The 20,254-nt window shown below is 37.6% G+C and overlaps 1 protein-coding gene across 3 annotated transcripts in view; it reads right to left on the bottom strand.

The window, feature by feature from the left end:
* The window catches only part of LOC129457815 (uncharacterized), a 175,623-nt gene that overhangs the window by 42,623 nt on the left and 112,746 nt on the right, over nt 1–20,254 (bottom strand). The window contains exon 1 of one of the 3 annotated variants that reach the window (XR_010114301.1): nt 726–17,881. The exons of the other annotated variants lie outside the window; for them this stretch is intronic. The gene's annotated coding sequence lies outside the window, so the exon portion shown is untranslated. Of the gene's footprint in view, nt 1–725; nt 17,882–20,254 lie in introns of those variants that run through there. 3 annotated transcript variants of the gene reach the window in all.

Consider the following 20,254-nt stretch of genomic DNA (forward strand, 5'->3'; position numbering starts at 1 on the left):
CTATTCATCTGCATATGCATAAAGTGAAACTCCTCAAGGCTGAAGAAAGAAACATCAGGAAGCAGTATACCAAATAATTTCCACAGTTCACACAGAGCTAAGAATTAATTCTCATTTGCCAGAGTGGAGAGGCCATATAGTACAGGAGGTATTTGTAGAGCTAGCAGTAAGGCTAACTTAGCCATAGGCTAAAGGCTGTTCTGGAACCCTTTAACAAAGCAAACAATGAAAGGATAAAACTGACCCCAAGTAATTTAAATGCATGCCAAAACAATGTCCAACACACCTTAAAGGAATAAAACAAAACCCAGTATCCAAAAACATAAAATTCATAATATCCAGCATCTGTTCAAAAAAAATTACAAAGCAAGAAATATTACCCATAATCCAAAGAAAACACAATCAATAGAAACCTAGAGAAAAAGAAATAAATAGAATCACAGGAGAAGTAGAACTGGAAGAAAAGGGCACTAAAACAACTATCATAAATATGTTCAAGAATGCAGTAGAAAATATGAAGATGTTGAAGAAATAATGAAGATATTTTTAAAGATCTACTAGAAGTGAGAATTATAAAATATAAAATGAAAATTACATTGGATCATATAAACAACAGAATAAAAGTGGCAAAAAACAAGATCAGTGAACTTAAATACATCAAAATAGAAGCTACCCAGAACAAAACACAAGTAGAAAAAGACCCCCCAAAATAGAGTCTCAGGTACCTGTACGACCATATCATGCAGACTAATATATACGTAACTGCAGTCCTAGAAAGAAAAGGACAAAGAAAAAAATATTTGAAAAAAATCACCATGGATTTTCTAAATTCTGTAAAAATAAATAAATAACACATGCAAATCAGCTCAAGAAATTCTGAGCAGAATAAACCCAAAAAAAATCCACACATGATAACATCATAACATAATAATAATATCATAACATCATACCAAACCACAACATAATCAAACTTCTGGAAATGAGAAATAAAGAGAATATCTTAAAAGCAGCCAGAGAGCAGGAAAAAAAAGACACATTTTGTGCAGAAGAATAAAACCAAGAATGATAGAAAACTTCTCATCAAAAACTAGGTAAGTCAAAAGACAATGGAGTGACATCTTTAAAGTACTGAAACAAAAAATAAACCAAAAAACACACGTTCTATACAACAAAAAATATATCTTTTAAAAAATGAGGGCAAAATACAGACCTTTTCCAGACAGACAAATACTGAGAAAAATTGATGCCATCAGACTGGCACTACAAGAAATGTTAAAGTTCATCAGCAAGGATAAAAATTAAACCAGAAAGAAATATAACTCTACACAAAAAAGAAAAAAGTACCAGAAATGGTAAATATGTAAAAATAATAAATGTTTTCCTCATATTTTAATCTTTTTAAAAGATAAAGGAACTGGGTGCAGTGGCTCATGCCTATAATCTCAGCACTTTGAGAGGTCAAGGCAGGATTGCTTGAGCCCAGGAGTTTGAGACAAGCCTGGGCAATATGGCAAGACCTCATCCCTACTGAAAATCAGTATTTAAAAAATTAGCTAGGCATTGTGGCATGTGACTGTAGTCCCAGCTACTCAGGAGCCTGAGGCAGGAGGATCCCTTGAACCCAGGAGATGGAGGCTGTAATGAGACATGATTGCACCACCGCACTCCACTCCACTCCAGCCTGGCAACAGAGGGAAACCCTGTCTCATAAAAAGAAGATAAAATAAAAGAAAAAGATGAAGGAGATTACCCAAGGCAGAAACAATTACAACGTACTGTAAGTTTTTGTGATTTAATAAAAATACATTTAGTAAGCTTTTGTGATATAAAGAAATATATTTAGTCTCTGCCCTCAGTTCCTGAGACAGAACTCCTAAAACCTTTGTAGCTAGGAGTACTAGAAAAATCTTTTGTTCTAATACTTGGTCTTTTACCCCAGTTTCTGCCACAGACCTCCTAAAACCTTTGTAATTTCCTAAGTGATAGTAGTATCTTTTGCTCTAACGAGGTAACTCTTGGTGGGCTCCTGAATAGCCTCAGAATGGGGACTGGTTGCCAGGGGGAGCCAACCATGTGAGTAGAAGGTTGGAAATTTTAGCCCTACCCTCAGATCTCCGGGGATGGGGAAAGGGGTTAAAAGTTGAGTTGATCACCAATGGCCGATGACTTAATCAATCATGCCTACATGATGAAACCTCCATAACAATCCCTGAACTACAGGGTTCAGAAAGCTTCTGCACTGCTGAACACAGAAGTGCCTGGAGGGTGGTGCACCCTGAGAGGCCACGGAAGCTCTATGCCTCTTCCCACACACCTTGTCCTACACATCTCTTCCAACTGGCTGTTTATCTATATCCTTTGTAATATCCTCTATAATAAATGTACCCATTTACTGAAGTAGAGTGTTTCCCTGAGTTTTGTAAGGCACTCCAACAAATTAATGAACCCAAGGATGGGGTCATGACAACCACTGATTTACAGCTGGTTAGTCAAAAGTGCAAGTCACAACCCGGACTTGTGGCTGGCATCTGAAGTGAAGTGAGGTCTTGTGGCTCTGCCCCTTAACCTGTGACAATCCCCACACACGGTTTGATGACCTCAAGTGAAGTATTCAGTATTCTGTTAAATATGTGAGAGGAGGAAAAAAAGCTTATCTTTTTCTTTTACAGATTCACAAAATATGAAGAAGTAAAATGTACGACACTAACAACATTGTAAGGTTCTTCCCCATATGTAAAGTTGTACGATATTATGTAAAGATAGATTGTGATAAGTTAAAGATGTGTGTTTTAAACTGCAGAGCAATCACTAGTAAATTAAAACAAAGAGGTATATGGTTAATAAGTCAACAGAAGACAAGATGGGACAAATAGGAAAAAAAAAGCAAGATAATAAATTTAAACTCAACCATATCAATAACAATATTAGAGACTGCCAGATTGGATTTAAAATGAAGGAAAAACAAAAAGAAATAGAGAAACTTACTTTAAACATAAAGACACAAATAGGTTAAAAGTAAAAAGTGCAAATAGATATACCATATAAACACAAATTAGAAGAAAGTTGGAGAATATGTATTAATATCAGATGAGGTAGACTTCAGATCAAAGAATATTACTAGGGATTATATTAAGTAACACGCACATATACAAACACAAAGGATCATCTCAAAAGACACAGAAAAAGCATTTTTTCCGGAAATGTAGTTTTAACTTTTGAAAAAAAATCAATGTAAAATTTACCATGTTAACTACACACACACACACACACACACACCTGAAAAGATGCAGAGAAAGCATTTGACAAAATCCAACACCTATTCATAATAAACCCTCAACAAACTAGGAATATAAAGGAACTTCCTCAAACTAATATTGAGGAACTGATGTCCTACATATGGAAGAAAGACTGAATGCTATTGCCCTAAGACTAGGAACAAAGCAAGGACATATCCTCTAGCCACTTCTATTCAACATTGTACTGGAAATCCTAGAGAAAAAAATAATAACAGGCACATAGATTGGAAAGGAAATAATAAAACTGTCTTTTTGATAGCTGGCATGATTATTTATAATTATTTCAATGTAACGAATCTACAAAAAAGTAAAACAGAAAACAACAACAACCTACCAAACTAATAAATAAGTTTGGCAAGGTCATATCAAAGTCAGTGTACAAAAATCAATTGTATTGCTATGTTCTAAGAACAAATAATTGGAAATTATAATTCAAAAATCAATGCAATTTATAATAGCAACAAAAAAACTGGAAATAATTGGGAATAAATTTAACAAACTATGTGCAAGATCTGTACAATGAAAACTATAAAACATTGCTGACAAACATTAAAGACATTCTACATACATGAAGAGACGTACTATGTTTATGGATCAGAAGATCCAATACTTTTTAAAGATGTTAATTATCCTCAGGTTAATCTATAGATTTGATACCATTCCAGTAAAAATCCTAGTAAGCCTTTTTGTAGACACTGGCATGCTTATTCTAAAATTTATATGAAAATACAAAATAACTAGTACAACTCAAATAATTTTTTACATTTTTAATTTTTTTTTTTTTTTTTAAATAGAGAAAGAAAAGTGGGCCCAGGGAAACGGCGCTCAGCATACAGAGGACCCGCGCCAGCACCGGTCTCTGAGTTCTCTCAGTATTTATTCATTATTATCTCTACCATCTCGGAGAGGGGGATGCGGCAGGACAATAGGGTAATAGTGGGGAGAAGGTCAGCAGGAAAACATGTGAACAAATGTCTCTACATCATAAACAAGGTAAAGTAAAAGGTGCTGTGCTTTTGATGTACACATACATAAACATCTCAATGCCTTAAAGAGCAGTATTGCTGCCTGCATGTCTCACCTCCAGCCCTAAGACGGTTTTCTCCTATCTCAGTAGATGGAATATACAATCGGGTTTTACACTGAGACATTCCATTGCCCAGGGACGAGCCGGAGACAGATGCCTTCCTCTTATCTCAACTGCAAAGAGGCCTTCCTCTTTCACTAATCCTCCTCAGCACAGACCCTTTATGGGTGTCGGGCTGGGGGACGGTCAGGTCTTTCCCTTCCCACAAGGCCGTATTTCAGACTATCACATGGGGAGAAACCTTGGACAATACCTGGCTTTCCTAGGCAGAGGTCCCTGCAGCCTTCCACAGTGTTTTGTGTCCCTGGGTACTTGAGATTAGGGAGTGGTGATGACTTTTAACAAGCATGCTGCCTACAAGCATTTGTTTAACAAAGCACATCCTGCATAGCCCTAAATCCACTAAACCTTGAGTCGTCACAGCACTTGTTTCTGCGAGCACAGGGTTAGGGGTAGGATTACAGATTAACAGCATCTCAAGGCAAAAGAATTTTTCTGGCCGGGCGCGGTGGCTCACGCTTGTAATCCCAGCACTTTGGGAGGCCGAGGCGGGCGGATCACGAGGTCAGGAGATCGAGACCACGGTGAAACCCCGTCTCTACTAAAAATACAAAAAATTAGCCGGGCGTGGTGGCGGGCGCCTGTAGTCCCAGCTACTCGGAGAGGCTGAGGCAGGCAAATGGCATGAACCCGGGAGGCGGAGTTTGCAGTGAGCCGAGATTGCGCCACTGCACTCTAGCCTGGGTGACAGAGCAAGACTCCGTCTCAAAAAAAAAAAAAAAAAAAAAAAAAAAAAAAAGAATTTTTCTTAGTACAGAACAAAATGGAGTCTCTTACGTCTACTTCTTTCTACATAGACACAGTAACAGTCTGATCTCTCTTTCTTTTCCCCACATTTCCCCCTTTTCTTTTTGACAAAACCACCATTGTCATCATGGCTCATCCTCGATGGTCGCTGTCTCTTTGGAGCTGCTGGGTACACCTGCAGACACCATTGATACAATCATCAACGCTGCAAACAGCATGTTCTCTGGAGTTTGTGTCACCTTTGTGTTCTCTAGGCTTTTTTTTTTTAGCTAACTCTGTCAGCTTCTTTAATTGTGCCCAAGTCAGTGGCTCTGCCTTCTTGGTGGATGGCAACTTCATCTGTTCTGACATCACCATTCTGTTCATCTTGTGACTCAATGGTGCTTGACTGTGGTGTCTCCATCTCCATGGAGGCGCTTTTCTTTGCATCTCTGATGGGTTCATTGTAGAACTTCAAATGTCACAAGGCTGACTGTAGACATACTCGGGAATCTCTCATTAACTTGTCCTCAGTGACAACGCTCGAGCGTAACTTCGCCCTAGAGAAAAGCACCATGTTGGGCACCAGATGAAGGGGTGGCCAGCCCCTCCACACCTGTGGGCGTTTCTTATCAGGTGGAATGAGAGACATGAGAAAAGAAAGAGACACAGAAACAAAGTATACAGAAAGAAAAGTGGGCCCAGGGGACCGGCGCTCAGCATACGGAGGACCCGCACTGGCTACATTTTTAATTTTTAAAGGAATTTTCAAATTTCAAAATAAATTTTGAGAAAAAAATTGGAGGACTTAAGCTATCTGATTTCAGTACTTAAACTATCATAACCAATATGGTGTGATACTAACTTAAAGAAATACCTAAGTTAATGGTACAGAATAGAATTGAAAATACACTTATGATCAACTGATTTTCAACAAATGTACAAATGCACAATTAATTTAGTAGGGAAAAAGTGGTGTCTTTAACAAAGAGAACAAGAAGAACTAGACATCCACATTTTATAGTGTAAGATAAGCATATAATGAAATTATAAAAAATTCACTCAAAATGTATTACAGATTTAAATATAAGAGTAGAAAGTATAAAACTCCCAGAAGAATATATATGAGAAAATATTTGTGACCTAGAGTTAAATTCTAGTAAGACACAAAAGCCATAAAACAAAAAACCAAAAATAAGAAAACTGCCTTTCACTAAAGTAAAAACTTTTGTTTTTCAAAAAACCGTTAAGAAAACAAAAGCACAGCCGGGTGCAGTGGCTCGTGCCTGTAATCCCCGTACTTTGGGAGGCCGAGGAGAGTGGATCACTTGAGGTCAGGAGTTCGAGACCAGCCTGGCCAACATGGTGAAACCCCGTCTCTACTAAAAATACAAAAAAATTAGCTGGGTATGGTGGCGCATACCTGTAATCCCGGCTACTCGGGAGGCTGAGACAAGAGAATTGCTTGAACGCAGGAGGCAAAGGTTGCAGTGAGCCGAGATCATGCCATCGTACTCCAGCCTGAGTGACAGAGTGAGACTTCATCTCGAAAAAGAAAAAAAAAGAAAACAAAAAGGCACACCACAGAGCAGGAGAAAATATTTACAAAAGATGTATCTGATAAACGACTTTGGACTTGTATCCATAATATATGAGTCCTTACAACTCAAAAATAAGACAATAACTCAATTTTTTAAAATAGACAAGCTTTAAACAGATATTTCTCCAAAAAAGAGATATACAAGAAAATACGTGCATGAAAACATGCTCAATCTCATTATTCATTAGAAAAATGCCAATTAAAACTACAATGAGATATAACTAGTCATAATACACCCACTAAAGAGACTACAATTAAAATATTAATACCAAATGATAAGACTTTGGGGCAACTGAACTTTCATACATCACTGGTAGAAATGTGGCATATACAATCACTAATAAAATAGTTTGAATTGTTTATTTAAAATTGGTGAACTTTATTTTATGTAATTTATACCTCAGTAAAGCTGAGTTTTAGAAGTTGACTTGACAAAACATTTTTAAATTAGTAAAATAAAATCTTGATAATACCTTGTAATAGTTTAACATTTTTTAAATACTAGCCAATCTTTTCCCCCTAATTGTCCTTAGATTCGTCATCCATGCAACCAGCAGAAAGGCTCGTACTGTCTCAGAAAAGAAGTGACAGTAGAAAGCAGAAGTAAGGAGTCTTTTTCTTGACCCATGAATTTCAAAATCCTGGGCCTATTTTCTGAGTGGAAAGGACTCAGAACTACACTTATAACAGCCAGGCAGGTGAAAAAGGAATGTGGGAACTGGAGTGAGGAAACCCTACAAGGAGCCACTATGAAGCTCCAGCTGATTTTACCATATGAAAATGCTGCAAGATTGTTTTTTACCCAAAAAGTATCCTGAAAATTCAAATTTTTATGTGAATTTTCCAAAATTTTAAAATATTGTCCAAACAAAATCACTTCTGTGGGTCAAATTTGATCCATCGATTTGCAATACGTGGCATGGAAGACAGATTTTGGCAAACATCTTTAAAAAAAAAAATTTCTCACCCTCCAGACTTGATGAAAACTCCCTGGAATGAGGATAAGAAGATGCAAAGAAACAACGGATATAGACATTATTCTTGCAAGAGAACAGAGCAATCTGTGTCCCATTTCTAAGGTATAGACTCAGGAAGGCAGAAAGATACCACAGAAGAAATGGATGGATAATATGTGGGGCAAAGTATTAGCCTTATAGAGGTTCTCAGACCCCACACAGCACCAGGAAGGCTTAAACAAATGGCAGTCTTAGGGAGTTCTCCACATTTTATAGTAGTCTGGGGACCTCAGAAAGAATATAATGCAATTAATAGCATGGAAGTTACAGAAAGAGTTGCTTTACCAGATAAAAACTTGTCAATGAGAATGATGAGTCAGCAGCAACCTGTGATGATCAACTACTACAGAAATAAAATGAAGGACAAACATTTCTACAGATGCCACCACTCACCACCATGAAAAGATGAAGACAACTAGTACAACCCACTACCCTCACCCAAGAATTATCAGAGCAACAGGAAAGTGAGGCCTCTGACATTAAAATTTCAGCCACCCAAAGGACATGAACAGACACTTATCAGAAGACATACATGCAGCCAACAAACACATGAAAAAAAAAAGTTCAACTTCACTGATCATTAGAGAAATGAAAATCAAAACCACAGTGAGATACCATCTCACACCAGTCAGAATGACTATTATTAAAAAGTCAAAAAACAACAGATGCTGGTGAGGTTGTGGAGAAAAAGGAACACTTTTACACTGTTGGTGGGAGTGTAAATTAGTTTGACCACTGTGGAAGACAGTGTGGCAATTCCTCAAAGACCTAGAGGCAGAACTACCATTCAACCCAGTAGTCCCATTACTGGGTATATACCCAAAGGAATATAAAGCACTCTGTTATAGAGATACATGCATGCATATGTTCACTGCAGCACTTTTCACAATAGAAAGACATGGAATCAACTCAAATGCCCATCAATGATAGACTGGATAAACAAAATGTGGTACATATACACCATGGAATACTATGCAGCCATAAAAAGGAACGAGATCATGTCCTTTGCAAGACATAGATGGAGGTGGATGCCATAATCCTCCACAAACAGAGGAACACAAATCCAAATACCACATGTTCTCACTTATAAGTGGGAGCTAAATGATGAACACATGGACACATTGATGGGAACAACACACACTGGGGATTGTCAGAGGGTGGGATATGGCAGGAGGGAGATCATCAGGAAGAACAGCTAACAGATGCTGAGCTTAATACTGAGATGATGGGATGATCTTTGCAGCAAACCACCATGGCACATGTTTACCTATGTAACAAACCTACATATTTTGCACATATTTCCCTGAACTTAAAATAAAACTGGGAAATTTAAAAAAAATTCAGTCACCTGGGCAGAACAGGGGCTCAAAATAGAAACTGAGTTACAAAAAAAATAAGAAAAAGTATAATCCTTGAACATCTGATGTTGTAGAGTGAGATGTAGTTCTACAGACTGCTGTATCACCTTCAAAGCAAAGAGGTTTTCAAAGGAACATGGAAGCATTTTATTTTATTTATTTTTTAGATTAATTATGCCAAATAAATAATGGATTTTTAAATATGCCCTACAGATGGACCACCAAAGCACAACACTTTGAATAACTACTACTCAATGGACTATAGAAGTAGGCTCTTCTGATGACATCTATAATAATTTTACTAGACAAGCTGAGTTATTAAACACAGTTTTTCAGTTTCCCAAGCTCATTTGTAGGTAATAAATTATCTATGACAAGTCTAGATAATTCGCAACACTGGCCAAAATGAGTAAAACTTCCTCATTCTGCAACTATTTAAACAAGTTCAAAAACAATACTACCAAAATCCACTGGTTTGCATTGGGGAAATTGTTGGTCTGAGGCATTAACAGAGAAAGCAAAGAAATTAGCACAAAATATGTATGTATGTGTATATGTGAAAAATTGTATTTTCTAATTTTTCTAAAATGACCAGTGATATGGTTTGGCTGTGTCCCCACCCACATCTCATCTTGAATTGTAACTCCCACAATTCCCACGTGTCATGGGACCAATCTGGTGGGAGGTGATTGAGTTATGGGGGCAGGTCTTTCCCAAGCTGTTCTTGTGATAGTGAATAAGTCTCACAAGATCTGATGGTTTTTAAAATAGGGAGTTTCCCTGCACAAGCTCTCTTCTCTTGTCCACCACCATGTGAGATGTGCCTTTTACCTTCCACCATGATTGTGAGGTCTCCACAGCCATGTGGAACTGTGAGTCCATTAAACCTGTTTTTCTTTATAAATTATGCAGTCTTTAGTATGTCTTTATTATCAGCATGAAAATAGAATAATACAGAAATTGCTACCAGTAGAGTGGGGTGCTGCTGTAAAGATACCCAAAACTGGGAAGGCAACTTTGGAACTGGGTAACAGGCAGAAGTTGGGACAGCTTGGAGGGTTCAAGAGAAGACAAAAAAATGTGGAAAAGTTTGAAACTTCCTAGAGATTTGTTGAATGGCTCTGACAAAAATGCTGATAATGATAGGGACAATGAAATCCAGGCGTGGTCTCAGATGGAGATGAGGAACTTGTTGGGAACTGGAGTAAAGGTGGCCCTTGCTATATTTTAGCAAAGAGACTGGTGGCATTTCGCCCCTGCCCCAGAGATTTGTAGAACTTTGAACTTGAGGTGGATGATTTAGGGTATCTGGCAGAAGAAATTTCTAAGCAGCAAAACATTCAAAAGGTGACTTCGGTGCTGTTAAAAGCATTCAGTTTTAAAAGGGAAACAGAGCACATAAGTTCAGAAAATTTGCAACCTGATGATGCGATAGAAAAGAAAACCCCATTTTCTGAGGATCTGCAGAAATGTGCATAAATAATGAGGAGCCAAATGTTACTTGCCAAGACAATGGGGAAAATGTCTCCAGGCCAAGTCAGAGACCTTTGTGGTAGCCCCACCCATCACAGGCCCAGAGACTTAGGAGGAAAAAATGGTTTCATGGGCCATGCACAGGGCCCCCCTGCTTTATGCCACCTAGGGAATTGGTGCCCTGTGTTCCAGCCACTCTAGCCATGGTTAAAAGGGGTCAAGGTATAGCTCAGGCCATGGCTTCAGAGGGTGAAAGCCCCAAGCCTTGGCAACTTCCACAAGATGTTGAACCTGTGGGTACACAGAAGTAAAGAACTGAGGTTTGGAAACCTTCACCTAGATTTCAAAGGATGTGGGGAAACGCCTGGATGTCCAGGCAGAAGTTTGCTGTGAGGTGGGGCCCTCATGGAGAACCTCTGCTAGGGCAGTGTGGAAGGGAAATGTGGGGTTGAAGCCCCCACAGAGAGTCCCCACTGGGGCACTGCCTAGTGGAGCTGTGAGAAGAGGCCATCATCTTCCAGGCCCCAGAGTGGTAGATCCACTGACAGCTTGCACCATGTGCCTGGAAAAGCTACAGACACTGAATGCCAGCCCATGAAAGCAGCCAGGAGGGGGCCTGTACCCTGCAAAGCCACAGGGGAGCAACTGCCCAAGACCATGGGAACCCACCTCTTGCATCAGCATGACCTGAATGCAAGACATGAAGTCAAAGCAGATCATTTTATAGCTTTAAGATTTGACTGCCCTGCTGGATTTCAGACTTGCATGTGGTCTTTATCCCCTTTGTTTCAGCCAGTTTTTCCCATTTGGAATGGGTATATTTTCCCAATGCTGGTACCCCCACTGGATCTAGGAAGTAACTAACTTGCTTTTGATTTTATAAGCACATAGGCAGAAGGGACTTGCCTTGTCTCAGATGAGACTTTGAACGGTGGACTTTTGAGTTAGTACTGAAATGAGTTAAGACTTTGGGAGACTGTTGGGAAGGCATGATTGGTTTTGAAAAGTGAAGACATGAGATTTCAGACGGGCCAGGGGTGGAATGATATGGTTTGGCTGTTTCCCCACCCAAATCTCATCTTGAATTGTAACTCCCACAATTTCGACATGTCATGGGAGGAACCTGGTAGGGGGTGATTGAATTATGGGGGCAGGTCTTTCCATGCTGTTCTCATGATAGTGAATAAGTCTCAAGAGATCTGATGGTTTTAAAAAGGGGAGTTTCACTGCACAAGCTATCTTTTCTTGTCTGCTGCCATGTGAGATGTGCCTTTTACCTTCGGCCATGATTAACTGTGAGTCCATTAAATGTCTTTCTTTTCTAAATTGCCCAGTCTTGGGCATGTCTTTATCAGCAGCATAAAAATGGACTAATAAAACCACAAAGCCCTTTATTTACTAGAAAATTAGAAAATGTGTTTTAAAATAGATGTTTTCAATCACCGTTCTAACATAGTCTTAGAAATTTAACAGCACATGATTAAATTTGATTAAGAGTTGAAGTATTTTAAAATCATGTGATTAATGGCACATGATTAAACATGATTAAGAACCATATCTACAATGTTGCAATTACCTAAGAATTTAGGCAAAGAACCTATTTTAGCATGAATATTCAGATAACTAATCAAGTACTTGAAGTAGCGATGGCCCAACAGGGCCTCTGAGCTTCAGGTTTTTTTCTCCTGAAAATGGAAACAAATATTCATGCAGCCTAACATTTGCAAAAACATCTAGCAGCATCTGATACATAAGTCCACAAAACAATATTTACTGAATTGGCCACCATTTACTTCCACTCAACATCACTGATGTTGGCCTTTGAAAGAACAAATTAATGAGAAATTGCTAGGAAAACAGTCAGCTATTCCATCATGGTTCTGCAGTACTCTTCCAAAGGTAAAACAGACCTTCAGTAGTGTCATCTAGTGCAAGCTGTTTCTGAACAACCATCTCCCATTCCTACTGTGGTATTTATATTAATAAATGCAACTGCATACCTGCCTAAGAATTCTCCTGACACCTTGCAGCTTTGCTGCAAAGGCCAAAATAGAAAAATGGGATCTAATTAAACTAAAGAGTTTCTGTACAGCAAAAGAAATTATCATCAGAGTGAACATGCAACCTACAGAATGGGAGAAAATTTTTGCAATCTACTCATCTGTCAAAGGGCTAATATCCAGAATCTACAAAGAACTTAAACAACTTTACAAGAAAAAAACAAACAACCCCATTAAAAAGTAGGCAAAGGATATGAACAGATACTTCTCAAAAGAAGACATTTATGCAGCCAACAGACACATGAAAAAATGCTCATGATCACTGGTCATCAGAGAAATGCAAATCAAAACCACAATGAGATACCATCTCACGCCAGTTAGAATGGTGATCATTAAAAAGTCAGGAAACAACAGATGCTGGAGAGGATGTGGAGAAATAGGAGTGTTTTACATTGTTGGTGGGAGTGTAAATTAGTTCAATCATTGTGGAAGACAGTGTGGCGATTCCTCAAGGATCTAGAACTAGAAATACCATTTGACCCAGCCATCCCATTACTGGGTATATACCAAAAGGATTATAAATCATGCTACTATAAAGACACCTGCACGTGTATGTTTATTGTGGCACTATTCACAATAGCAAAGACTTGGAACCAACCCAAATGTCCATCAATGATAGACTGGATTAAGAAAATGTGACACATATACACCATGGAATGCTATGCAGCCATAAAAAGGATGAGTTCACGTCCTTTGCAGGGACATGGATGAAGCTGGAAACCATCATTCCCAGCAAACTATCACAAGAATAGAAAACCAAACACTGCATGTTCTCACTCATAGGTGGGAACTGAACAATGAGAACACTTGGACACAGGAAGGGGAACATCACACACGGGGGCCTGTTGTGGGGTGGGGGGTTGGGGGAGGGTTAGCATTAGGAGAAATGCCTAAATGACGAGTTGATGGGTGCAGCAAACCAACATGGCACATGTATACATATGTAACAAACCTGCACGCTGTGCACATGTACCCTAGAACTTAAAAGTATAATTTAAAAAAAAAAAAGATTTTTACTAGCTAGAGGAAGCTAGGAGGGATGGAAGCAAAAGAGAGGTGAACCCTCAGATGGTTGAGGCCTTCACAACAGAATGAAGACAATCTTTTTCCATTCCACCCATGCTTTTTTCTCATCTTCCTTCCTCTCGTGTTTCCTCCAATAATATCCACCCACTTTTGCCATCTCTTTTCCTCCTCCTCTTTTGCTTCCACTGTCATAATTTTTTTACTCACACACTGTCCTCAAAGAATTCTTTTTTTTTTTTCTTGAGACATGGTCTCGCTCTGTCACCCAGGTGCTGGAGTGCAGTGGCGCACTCAATCTCAGCTCATTGCAACCTCTACCTCCTGGGTTCAAGAGATTGTCCTGCCTCAGCCTTCCAAGTCGCTGGGATTACAGGCGCCCACCACCACGCCTGGCTAATTTTTTATATTTTTAGTAGAGACAGGGTTTCACCATGTTGGCCAGGCTGGTCCCAAACTCCTGACCTGAAGTGACCCGCCCACCTCAGCCTCCCAAAGTACTGGGATTACAGGTGTGAGCCACTACACCCAATCTAGAATTCCTTTGCTATTAATCAGTAGCCTCAGTAAAAGACAAGTTCTCTACTAAGAAACTGTTAAGAGTAGATCTGCTATTCCTTTATATGTCAAAAAGAACACTGACATCATCCACACTATCAAGTACTCATTATGAAGGCAACAGAATGAAACAAACAATCATAAAGCCATTCTCTTTCACCTCCTACATCAGGAGTACTGAATGCTTTGGGGCTTCATCTGATTAAAGTTTCTTCTTTTCCTTCTCCAGAATATCCCTTTTTTTTGGGGGGGAGGGGGTGGACGGAGTCTCACTGCAACACCCAGGCTGGAGTGTAGTGGCACAATCTTAGCTCTCTGCAAACTCCACCTCAGAGGTTCAAGAGATTCTCCTGCCTCAGGCTCTCAAGCAGCTGGAATTACAGGCGCCTGCCACCATGCCTGGATAATTTTCTGTAGTTTTAGTAAAGATGCGGTTTCACCACATTGGCCAGGCTGGTCTCGAACTAATGACCTCAAGTGATCCACCCACCTTGGCCTCTCAAAGTGCTCCAGAATATATCAATATCGTGAAAATGTCCATATTGCCCAAAGTAATTTATAAATTCAATGTTATTCTCATGAAACTACCATTGACATTCTTCACAGAATTAGAAAAAACTCATATAATGCAGGGGTTTTCCCCATCACCCCTTCCAGTTTTTATGGCCAAGTTCATCCCAGAGAAGACTTGTATCATTAAACTATGCCATTCACTCTTCAATTTTTCAAGGCATCCTCTCCTCATTTTTAGCACCCTTTTCTAAGGCCCTCATACTTCTTAGCTTCCCAGGAACCACCCCACACATAAATTTGTCTCTCTAAGCCTTGCCTTCATCAGGCCAGTGCTCTGTTCAGTTGATTTGACTCTAAGTCCCAATTACTGCCATCAAAATGTTATCTGTTTCATGTTCTACTATTTCTGCTTCCTCATCTCAAATAACTATTCTGCTAAAGAAATTCAATATTCTGGTAGAATCCTTTGTTAGGTAACAATTTAAAGATCAGCCAACAGATAATTCTTTTTTATTATTATACTTCAAGTTCTAGGGTACATGTGTACAATGTGCAGGTTTGTTACATAGTTATACACGTGCTATGCTGGTTTGCTGCACCCATTAACTCGTCATTTATATTAGGTATTTCTCCTAATGCTATGCCCCGACAGGCCCCGGCATGTGATGTTCCCCACCCTGTGTCCATGTGTTCTTATTGTTCAACTTCCACCTATGAGTGAGAACATGCAGTGTTTGGTTTTCTGTCCTTGCAATAGTTTGCTGAGAATGATGGTCTCCAGCTTCATCTATGTCCCTGCAAAGGACATGAACTCATTCTTTTTCATGGCTGCATAGTATTCCATGGTGTATATGTGTCACATTTTCTTAATCCAGTCTATCATTGATGGACATTTGGGTTGGTTCCAAGTCTTTGCTATTGTGAATAGTGCCACAATAAACATACACGTGCATGTGTCTTTACAGTAGCATGATTTATAATCCTTTTGGTATATACCCAGTAATGGGATGGCTGGGTCAAATGGTATTTCTAGTTCTAGATCCTTGAGGAATCGCCACACTGTCTTCCACAATGGTTGAACTAACTTACACTCCCACCAACAATGTAAAACACTCCTATTTCTCCACATCCTCTCCAGCATCTGTTGTTTCCTGACTTTTTAATGATCGCCATTCTAACTGGCATGAGATGGTATCTCATTGTGGTTTTGATTTGCATTTCTCTGATGACCAGTGATCATGAGCATTTTTTCATGTGTCTGTTGGCTGCATAAATGTCTTCTTTTGAGAAGTGTCTGTTCATATCCTTTGCCCACTTTTTGATGGGGTTGTTTGTTTTTTTCTTGTAAAGTTGTTTAAGTTCTTTGTAGATTCTGGATATTAGCCCTTTGACAGATGAGTAGATTGCAAAAATTTTCTCCCATTCTGTAGGTTGTCTATTCACTCTGATGATAGTTTATTTTGCTGTGCAGAAGCTCTTTAGTTTAATTAGATCCCATTTGTCTATTTTGGCTTTTGTTGCCATTGCTTTTGGTATTTTAGTCATGAAGTCTTTGCCCATGTCTATGTCCTGAATGGTATTGCCTAGGTTTTCTTCTAGGGTTTTTATGGTGTTAGGTCTTACATTTAAGTCTTTAATCCATCTTGAGTTAATTTTTGTATAAGGTGTAAGGAAGGGATCCAGTTTCAGCTTTCTACATATGGCTAGCCAGTTTTCCCAGCACCATTTATTAAGCAGGGAATCCTTTCCCCATTGCTTGTTTTTGTCAGGTTTGTCAAAGATCAGATGATTGTAGATGTGTGGTGTTATTTCTGAGGCCTCTGTTCTGTTCCACTGGTGTATATGTCACCAACAGATAATTCTTTCATCCAAAGGAATGATTAACAGGGCTTTTTTGGCTCATTGGTAAAGATATTTGTGGAAAAGCTTATTTTTGGTACTCTCTAAATTATAGTCATGAGTTGCTTAATGATGGGGATATGTATTGAGAAATGCATCATTAGGTGGTTTCATCATTGTGTGACCATCATGGAGGGTACTTACACAAACCTAGAGGGTACAGCCTACTACAAACCTAGGATATATGGTATGGCCTACTGTAGGCTGCAAACCCATAGAACATGTAACTGTACTTAATACTGTAAGAAATTGTAATGCAATGGTATCTGTGTATCTAAATATATCTAAACATAGAAAAGGTTCATTAATACTAAGGTATTATAATCTTATGGGACCACCATCCTCTATGTGGTCCATCATTGACTGAAACATCACGCAGTGCATGACCTTACCTAACAAAAGCAAATTATATCCTGTGTATACAGAGAACCCGGTCATAGGAAAAACCAACTAAAGCTCAGTAAACAATCACAGTATTAACAGAACCTCTGTGTAGGAAAAGACCTTGAAGTTTATCTAGTTTGTAAGTTTTCTTAGGCTAGAAACCAGATTATTTATCTTCCACAACAGCTTGCACCATGCCTTCCTTGCACACAGTAAATACTCAAGAAATACATGTTAAATCAATAGATACTTGAACCTCTATCTGATGCATAAATCTTCTCTAGATTTTTCCCTATTCCCTACATCCACACTCCCTGTCAGTTATTGTGGATATAGCTAGCACAGTAGCAGTTCCAAGACTGAAGGCTGTTAATATCAATGCAAAAGGGTGACTATAGATATTTGACTCTCCCTAACCCTCATTAAAGCTATGCCTTCACTGACATATATTTAATAGAAAATGTGACAAGTACAAAATATAACAACTGTTTGTAGTATTAGTACCACAATATATTTATCAAAAGTAAAGGAATCAGTTCAAATTTTGGTTAGCAGTCTAATCTGACTTAAAACAAGATACATCTTCCAAAAGCATTCATATTCTGAAAATAACTCATAGCCACAAAAGGTAAATATTTATAGGACAGAAATCTAGAACAACAGTAATAGCAGAAAATTTTTCTGCTTTTTATTTTTACCAACTTGATGTTAATGAAATATGACATTGCCATCAGCATAATACAATAAACATGAAAGGGTACCTAATATACTTAGAAATTATGGAAATCCCAAATAATGACAGCAAAAACAAAAATTATGTTTTTACTTTTCCTTTCACATGCCTTTTGTGTTAGTTTGAGAGCATATGACCTTGTTATCCACATACTATAATAAAAAATTGATTGCTAGTGTGCCTAGATGCAGGCATTAAAAATAACGAACAAAATTATATTTCTCTGTGACTAATAAAAGACCCATTGCACAGGACCCAGTTCTCATTTTTCTATGTTGGAAGCTGTACTAAATGCAGCTAACCAAGAGAAAAATATCTAAACTCTCAGAAGTAGCATATCTATATATATATATTACATCTTTGTCGAAATCTCAAATCTTACATTATCTAAAGATTTGAACCACCTTTAAAACAGTATTTATGAAAATTCTAATCTCCTATCGTGTTTACTTTTCCTGTAAGTGGATATACCACTCCTAGTAACATGTCTGTGTCTGACACTACTCATACAGATGAAAGCATACAGTCATTTTAGGGATTATAGAAAAACAGACATCTGCATGGAACATTTCCCTTATTAGATATTATCATGTTAGCATATTTTTCCTATTTCTGATTTTACCACAAAATAAAATGAGTTTACTTTTACCCTTAAGTTTTTCTGTAATGTATATTGCCAATAATACAAATACTTTAATTGCACATTAGAAAAATCTCATTTTACTCTAAAAATTGCCATAGAAATTAGCCCTGAAGAGAACTCATAACACATACAAAAATCAAGATATGACTATGTCAAACTGGTATACTAGTTTCCATTTATACCAAATTTTACTTTTAAACATTACTTTAAAAGTTAAAGATATATTTTTGAAAATCCCAGGCTAGATCACATAGTCATTAGAATGTTAATTTGACCTCTTTCTAAATTAGTGCCAAAATGAATCAATTAGACAAGAATTAATTAGCAAAAAACTATATACTGATCAACTGACTTAACAACTAGCCAAACTGTATATTCAAAAAGCCATCCATTCTTCTGTCTGAAAGTCTCATTTGGGGTGGGTGGAAGTACACATAGGCACTTTTCTGGAAAGCAATTTGGTAAGATACGTTGCGTTAATGTTCATTCTCTTTGACCAGTAATTCTACTCCTAAGAATTATCCTAAGGAAATATTCAGAAATGCAACAAAGTTTTATGTATAAAGACGTGCATTCCAACATTATTTACTGGAGAAGGAAAAAAATCCAAACATCAAAAAGAGCTTAATTTTTAAAAAATGAATGCAATGCAGCCATTTAAATCACAATATGAATAGAATATAATAACCTAATAAAATTTTCAGAAAATATATATAAAATATACCAAAAATTTCTATAGCAATTACACCTTTGGTTACAGGTGATACTTACATTTTTCATATTTTTAGGAGTTTATAAGACTGCTATTCAAGAATAATTGAATTTTTTACACTGAACTAGTATAAACAAAGATTGTTAGAAGCCATTTTAATGAGTGATAGTCATATTATATTTCACATGCACAGTGAAGAAAGAACTGTTGGTCATAAGTTGATGACTTAATCAGCTGGCTCCTTCTGAAGCACCATGGACAATAGTAATGGTTCCCTTGTTAATAACTATCAATAATCAAATTAGGAGAGCATTTAAGTTAACAATTTATATTTCCATCAAAGGTGAATTTATTTAACAAATAGCTGCATATCTCACTAGGGACAGTTAATACAACAAAACTGCTTGAAAAAGGTATAGAACCAATATTCATTTATTGAGTTTGTAACAAGTACTATCTAAACCCTTTATTTATTTCATTTAATCCTTACAATACTATACAGTATGTATTATTATCCATTTTCAGAGGAGGGAACTGAAGCTCAGAGAGATTAGATAACTTATCTAAATTCACAAAGCTGGTAAATAGTGTTGCTGTAATTTGAAATCAGCCTTTTCATATGCAGAATCCTTAATGATATCAATGAAGGAATTACACTGTAATGATGAGATTGTTCAGCTTGCATAAGATAATGGACTTGAAAATATTTCAACTGTAAAGCATTAAATAAATAATTTTGAAAAAGACAATCACGAATTTGCTGATCATTAATAGTTTTTGACAGAGTCCACATAATTAAGAGAAAGACAAATGTCTTAACTGATGTTCAACAAGATAATGCCTAATATCTTATGCCAGGAAATAGTAGGTGTGCAATAAATACTTGTGTTATTGAACCAAATTAACTTGATACTGACTAAAATAAAAATAGAAATACATAAATATCTCTTAGCTACTCTCCATAAGCTACATGAATATACTCTCACTCAAGATATAAAAAATTAAATTTGCTAAATGATTATACATATATGGAAAATATTTAATTGACATTTCAGACAACTGATTATTAGGTAGAAAAATCTGTGGGTTGTTTTTGGGGGCAGAGAGATATTC

This window comes from Symphalangus syndactylus, chromosome 11 (assembly GCF_028878055.3).
Source record: "Symphalangus syndactylus isolate Jambi chromosome 11, NHGRI_mSymSyn1-v2.1_pri, whole genome shotgun sequence".
Taxonomy (NCBI): Eukaryota; Metazoa; Chordata; class Mammalia; order Primates; family Hylobatidae; genus Symphalangus; species Symphalangus syndactylus.